This window comes from Loxodonta africana, chromosome 1, assembly GCF_030014295.1.
Source record: "Loxodonta africana isolate mLoxAfr1 chromosome 1, mLoxAfr1.hap2, whole genome shotgun sequence".
NCBI classification, from domain to species: Eukaryota; Metazoa; Chordata; class Mammalia; order Proboscidea; family Elephantidae; genus Loxodonta; species Loxodonta africana.
The window spans coordinates 44,274,779-44,282,812 of record NC_087342.1 but is presented as its reverse complement, the minus strand read 5'-3'; positions in this window follow the sequence as shown (position 1 = coordinate 44,282,812).

Genomic DNA, 8,034 nt, shown 5'->3' with positions numbered 1-8,034 from the left:
GTCATTTCTCCAAGAAGCCTTGGCTCCTATAGTGGAGAATGATATTTAGAAGCCAAAATTTGGACACTAAGTATTCTGATTCTATTGGGATGTCATTACTTCTAGGCCTTCTAAGCAGACAGGGTTAAGGAATATATCCTAGTATATATACCTACATTTCCATTTGCATTTATTTCAGTATCTGTATCTATCTACCTACCTACCTACTCCCCCACCCCTCCACCCATCCACCCATCTGTCCGTTCATCCATCTGTCCATCCATCTGTCTGTCTATCGTGAAATCCATGAGCTTGTACCAATGTCTCCAATTCTAAAACAATACCACAGGGTTCACTCTACTTTCTCCCATTCCACATTTGTAACTCCCTACTCCAACAGTGGAAAACTTCACCCACAAAATTCTTTATGTATTTGTCCAATTCTCCCGTATGTAATCAGTTTCCATTGCTGTGGCCCTCTCATTCCCTCTTCACACAGACACCTTCCTTACCTCAACTGGGCACAAATACCCTGCACCCACTGCATGAAAGTCATCTTCTTTTGTCTTATTAGCTCAAATTGGGTGACATAGTAATCATGTCTGAACCAATCATGGGAAAGAGGTGTGGAATAATCTTCATTTAGACTAACCAATCAGAGCTGCCTCTGGAGCTGGAGTCATCTTACACTGAGATGGATGGGCTCTGTGGAGGAAAGGCAGAAACCTAAACAAAGTTAAAGTTCTGTTAGGAAGGGAGAAGAAAGAAATGGATGCTGAGTTTGCAATAACAATATCCACTAAAGAGCAATATAGACACACTCTCATTACAGAAAACAAATGACTCTTCCCAAATCCCCAACCCAAAGACCGAAGGCAAATCTCTTTCATCATCTTTCTCCCTGGATGGGAAGCACAATTCCATAGTGCTGGAGCTAAGGAAAAATGCTGTCTGACTGCTGAGAAAAGAACCAACAAGGAAAGCTGCCTTGATGATCAGCAAACTAAACAAGGACTTTGGAGTAGAGCCCAGAGCTTAAGTCAGGGCAGAATAAATATATTCTGAAATCACAGCCTGTTTTTCTCCTACTTCAGTCCCCCTCCCTCTTCCCATAATCCCCATATAATTATTTGAAAGGGTCTGTGAATTTAAAATGTTAAAGGTATTGACAAATTTCTCTGTAAGAAGCTTGCACAAATTTTCATTAGACTGAAGTGTGATGAATGTAAGTTTTCCCACACCTGGGCCTACACTGGACATTTCCAGACTTAGATATTTTTACCAATCAGGTAGGTGAAAATTGGCACTCATTGTTGTTTTGGTTTGCATTTCTTTAATCAGGAATAAAGCTGAACATCTTTTCATGCGGTTAAGACAGTATTTTTTTTTCAGTGAATGCCTGTTTATATCCTTTGCCCACTTTTTCCCATTGAGTGGATGATCTTTTTCTACTGATTTGTAAGACCTCTTTGCATGTTGAAAACTTAACCCTGTGATATGAATCACAGATATTATTCCTGCTTTGTCATTTTTTAATTTTTACTTTTTTGTGTGTTTTTCCAGATGATTTTTTTTTATTTCTATGCTATGAAATGTATTAAAATTTTTTCTTTGTGATGTGTTGATTTTCTGTCTGTCTTGCTTAAGGCTTTCATGACCTAAAGAATCAAAATCTGTGCAAAGAATGTTACTGGTAGCCACTTCGTCCCCCTTTTACTGCCCACCCTCCCTTCATACCCCTTCTACTACCCATCCCCCTTCATCCCTTCTACTGCCCATCCCCTTTACCCCTTTCTACTGCCCATCACCCCTTCACTGCCATCCCCTCTCAACCCCTTCTACTGCCCATCTCCACTTCACCCACTTCTGCTGCCCATTCCCCCTTCATACCCTCCTACTGCCCATTCCCTTCACCTCCTCCCACTGCCCATCCCCACTTCACACCCTTCTACTGATCATCCCCCTTTCTATTGCCCATCCCCATTTCACCCTCTTCTACTGCCCATCCCCCCTTCACCCCTTCTACTGCCCATCCCCTGTCACCACCTTCTACTGACCATCCCCCTTCACCCTTTCTACTGCCCATCCCCCCACCCCTTCTGCCCATTATCCCATCCCCCTTCACCTCCTTCTGCCCATCCCCCACACTCCCTTCTACTGTCCATTCCCCTTCACCCCTTCTACTTCCCATCCTTCCACCCCTTTCTACTGCCCGTCCCCCTTCACCCCTTCTTCTCCCCATCCCCTTTTACAGTCCATCTTCCCTTCACCCCTTCTACTGCCCATCCCCCTTTCACCCCTTCTATTGCCTATCCCCCTTTCACCCCTTCTACTGCCCATCCCTCTTTGCCCCCTTCTACTGACCATCCCCCCTTCACCCCCATCTACTGCAGTCTGGTTTCCATCCTTGTGACCTAGACACTTCCTCTTGCAGAGATGACACTCGGGTCAGGGCTTTCATGGTATTTTATTTATTATAAATTCAGGGTCCTCCATCTGCTGGGTGCTGTTCTAGGCTCTGGGGACGCAAAGATGCGAAGGTGCATAAGACCTAGGCTCTGCTCTCCTGCGCTTCAGAGTCTAGCCAGGTAAGTCAATAAGCTGAATGAAGTAGATGATGCAAGTCTGCACAGGGCCAAGTGGGGCCAAAAAAAAAAAAAAAAAAGCCGAGAAAGTTTTATAAAGGTGATGACCTTTGATTTGAGTGTTAGAAGTTGAGCAGGTTTCTGCTAGGTAAACCAAGAGTGGGGTGGGAAGGGCATCCCAGCAGAGGGACTGTCAGGAGGCAAGCTGTGGCTGCAGCAGAAGGTGAGAGGGACACATCTCTAAGGTAAGGGTGGCCTAGATTAAAGGGTGCTGAGTTTGAGCTGTGCTCTTAGGTCTATGAAGGGCTTTAAGAAGAGGAAGTAACTAGGTTTGTGATTCAAATTTTCCCTTGCCAGTAGGGTAGAAGAATCAGAGACCTGGAGACCAGATATGAAACAATCATTCCTGTGAAACTTGAAGACGGGCCAAAGCAGTAAGTGCTAGAGGGGTTGGGAAGGTTTGGTCTGTTAGAATGTTGCTGTACGTGTCAGGAAGCTGCGGGAGTGTGAAGTGAAGTGAAGAGAGAGGTCTAGCTAGCGGGATTCCGAGGTTTCATTTGGAATGGGTGATGAGGCTCATCGCTGAGAAGGAAGCACAGAAGGAGGAGCAGATTTGTGGGGAGAGATGGTTTAGTTTTTGGCTGACTGCGTTGGAAGTGTTGGTGGGACATCCAAGAAGAGATGACCAATTGGCAGCTGGAAATAAACAGCATAGTTCGGCATAGGGTCTAACCTGAAGATTCAGACTTGTATCAGCCATCCATCATGGTTGAGGCCCTGACAGTGGATGAGCTGACCAAGTACTGAATTAAAATTCTGCATCTTATCCACGTATTTTTATTTAACAAATATTTACAGAGAACTTGGAAACCCTGGTTGTGTAGTGGTTAAGAGTTCGGCTGATAACCAAAAGGTCAGCAGTTCAAATCCACCAGGTGTCCCTTGGAAATCCTATGGGGAAGTTCTACCCTGTCCTATAGGGTCATATGAGTTGGAATCAACTTGGTGGCAACGGATTATATACAACTTGCTATGGACAAGGCAAGTTACAAATAATTTGTCCATTTAATGCAATAAAACTTTGAAGTATCATTATTATCCTCATTTTCCAGTGGAGAAAACTGAGGCCCAGAGAGATTCAACAACCTGCCCAAGGTCTCATAAAGTGGTGGAGACAGGGTTTGAACCCAGGTTATTTGGCTTCAACGTCCACACTCTTAACAACTACACTATGACATACTGCCTCTTTATACTGGGCATTAATTGTCAATGTGTTTATCAGGAAGCTTATCAGTGCTAGAATAACTACCACTTGTTCTGTGCTGGCAGTCTGTGCTTGCCAGGTAAAAGCTGAGACATCTATGAGAAGAGAAGCCTCTGGGTTTGTGGGTGATGGCACCATTGAGTCTGTGCCTTCTACTTCTCCATGGATGCAGGGTACTGAAATGACAGCAGGTGGCCTACAGGGAGGGCCACTGGGTGGCTCACTCACACCGCTGGTGTGCTTTCAGTTAATTTTCACCTACTTTTTCTACTTTAACCTTCAGTGATTTTTGGTTTGTTGTTTTACCAAGGTCCAGACAGTACTATAGGTTCACCACTGACACAACAACTCTTCTCCAAAAACATCACATATCACTGATAGATTATATATATATATAAAATTAACATCATAAAAACCAAAGCCAGTTGCCATCAAGTCAGTTCTGACTCATGGTGACTCCATATGTGTCAGGGTAGAACTCAAACCTCCAACCTTTTTGTTAGCAGCTGAGCGTGTTAACAGTTTGCACCACCCAGGGATTTAGTGTAGTGGTTATCATGTTTGCCTCACACACGGAAGGTCCTTGGTTTGAATCTGGGCAGAAACAGTATGCGTAACACATCATAGCCAAATGAAAACAAGACTAAACCTCCATGAGTCAAAAGTGTAACAGAAACACAACTCAGAGACATGTGCTGAAGTCACTGCCTCCTGGGCTCAGGGTTTTGAAACAAGCACAGTGGCCAGGAATTTGTGTCCTACAAAGTCATGGATGCTCTAAGCCCTTCAAGTTGGGTGAGGAACCTAGGCCAGGCTTATTTCATGAAAGTGGGTGCTAGAATGGGCTCCCCCTGCAGTGATGGAGCAAGTAAAAATTACTACTGGCTGCTTATTCTCTTCTGTGGCCCCTGATTTCTACAAAGACCCAGGGAAGCTGGAGGAAGCGGACCCAGCCTTGCAACAAGCTGCCTGCTGCCTCAATGACTGAATCTGAGATGCCGTGTTCACTGTAACATGGAAGTCCTGAGCCACCAATATAAGATCTGGTTCAAGACTGGGAGACCTGAGAGGAGGGCAGGTAGGGTTGACCACCATCAAATTACCAGGCAGGGAGGTATAAGTGGGAGAAGAAGGTGGGTGGGTGTGGGGAAAGAGAGAGAGAGAGACCAACTGCCTTCCACTCAAGAAGAGTCTAAAAATTCCTAAACACATTGGAAATGAACACTAAGAAAGATCATAAATAAACAAAACAAACAATTGGGAGATTAATTCACTCCAGACAAAATGATAATAGAAGACTAGTTAGCTAGTTACAAAAGACATGATACTCGTTCTTATTTTTATCGAGCACACAGCTAGACTATATTTCTCAGCCTTCTTGCATTTAGGTGTGACCACAGGGTTGAATCCTAGCCAATGAGATGTGAGTAGAAATGATGTGTGCCTCTTCCATACCTAGCCCATCACATATATATATACACACACATATACATATATACGTATATATATGTATATGGAAACCCTGGTGGCGGAGTGGTTAAGAGCTATGGCTGCTAACCAAATCCACAGGCGCTCCTGGGAAACCCTATTTGGCAGTTCTACTCTGTCCTATAGGGTTGCTATGAGTCGGAATCTACTTGATGGCAACATAAACAATTGTGTTTTTAACTTTTAAATCTCTTTGACTTCTAATCTTCTACCTTAAATATCTATTTTACCTTATTATTCCAAACTCTATCTTTTAAAAAAATAATTTTATCTTCAAAATTGTAGTCCTGGAACTCTTATACACTGCTGGTGGGAATGTAAAATGATACAACCACTTTGGAAATCTATCTGGTGTTATCTTAAACAGTTAGAAATAGAACTACCATACAACCCAGAAATCCCACTCCTCGGAATATACCCTAGAGAAATAAGAGCCTTCACACGAACAGATATATGCACACCCATGTTTATTGCAGCTCTGTTTACAATAGCAAAAAGCTGGAAGCAACCAAGGTGTCCATCAATGGATGAATGGTTAAATAAATTGTGGTATATTCACACAATGGAATACTACGCATCAATAAAGAACAGTGATGAATCTGTGAAACATTTCATAACATGGAGGAACCTGGAAGGCATTATGCTGAGCGAAATGAGTCAGAGGCAAAAGGACAAATATTGTATAAGACCACTATTATAAGATCTTGAGAAATAGTATAAACTGAGAAGAACACATACTTTTGTGGTTACAAGGCGGGGAGGGAGGGAGGGTGGGAGAGGGTTTTTTACTGATCAGTTAGTAGATAAGAACTACTTTAGGTGAAGGGAAGGACAATACTCAATACATGGAAGGTCAGCTCAACGCGACTGGACCAAAACCAAAGAAGTTTCCGGGATAAACTGAATGCTTTGAAGGTCAGCGGAGCAAGGGTGGGGGTTTGGGGACCATGGTTTGAGGGGACTTCTAAGTCAATTGGCAAAATAATTCTATTATGAAAACATTCTGCATCCCACTTTGAAATGTGGTGTCTGGGGTCTTAAATGCTAACAAGCGGCCATCTAAGATGCATCAATTGGTCTCAACCCACCTAGATCAAAGGAGAATGAAGAACACCAAGGTCACACGATAACTATGAGCTCAAGAGACAGAAAGGGTCACATGAACCAGAGACTTATATCATCCTGAGACCAGAAGAACTAGTTGGTTCCCGGCCACAACCGATGACTGCCCTGACAGGGAGCACAACAGAGAACCCCTGAGGAAACAGGAGATCAGTGGGATGCAGACCCCAAATTCTCACAAAAAGACCATACTTAATGGTCTGACTGAGACTAGAGGAATCCCGGTGGTCATGGTCCCCAAACCTTCTGTTGGCCCAGGACAGGAACCATTCCCGAAGACAACTCATCAGACATGAAAGGGACTGGACAGTGGGTAGGAGAGAGATGCTGATGAAGAGTGAGCTATTTGTATCAGGTGGACACTTGAGACTGTGTTGGCATCTCCTGTCTGGAGGGGGGATGGGGAGGGTAGAGAGGGTTGGAAGCTGGCAAAATTGTCACGAAAGGAGAGACTGGAAGGGCTGACTCATTAGGGGGAGAGAAAGTGGGAGTATGGAGTTAGGTGTATATAAGCTTATATGTGACCGACTGACTTGGTTTGTAAACATTCACTTGAAGCTCAATAAAAATTTAAAAAAAAAAAAAATTGTAGCCCTTCTGGAAGTTTTTTTTTTCTGACTTAAAAAAAATCTTTTCTAAACTTCCTACCTTTCATTTATTATTTCACCCAAGTGTTTTCCTTCTCTTAATTCTCTTTCATAATTTTTACGGCCTCAGAGTGGTAGCATGGAGGAAACGCATACAGATAGGGGAGCTTCATATCCGCTCCCCCAACCCCAGCTACGAGGCTGCCCTCTGGCTCCTGCAGTGGATCTCAGAGCCCTTACAGTTGGCTTTTTACTCTAGGAGACTCTGGAAACTCCTGGGTTAAATACCCTCAGGGCCGGGACGGATTAACCAGTAAGCGTAGTATGCACCAGCTTGCATTGAACAAGGTACCAAACCAACCTATTGGTGTCCAGTCGATTCAGACTCAGGGCAACCCTACAGGACAGAGTAGAACTGCCTCACAGAGGTTTCAAGGAGTGGCTGGTGGATTTGAACTGCTGACCTTTTGGTTAGCAGCAGAGCTCTTAACCACTGCACCACCGGGCCACCGAGTGAGGTTTTAATTGCATTTACTTGCTACCCGTGGTGAGCAATTTCACGTGGGTTTCACTACATCTCTGGTGTGGTGGGGGACAGGTGAAATTCTGCACTGCAGATTGGTGGGAAGGCACAATTGGGCCTGAGAGTACCTTGCTTATTGGATAATCTAGCCCTGTTCAGGGTCATGGTTTTCCCTGTGCAGATGAAATACTTGAGTTACTGGAACAATTTTTCTTCCTCTGTAAGAGGAAGAAATATGTGACATCTATACCAATAGTGGAGCTCTGGTGGCACAGTGATTAAGACCTTGGCTGCTAACCAAAAGGTTCAGATTCACCAGCCACTACTTGGCATCCCATTGTGGCAGTTCTACTCTGTCCTATAGGCTGTCTTTGAGTAGAAATCGACTCGACAGAAACAGGTTTGTTTTTTTTTGTATACCAATAGCATGCCATGAGGCAGGAGGGATAGAAGGCTGAAGGTGGTGGCTAGAGACCTTGGCCTGAC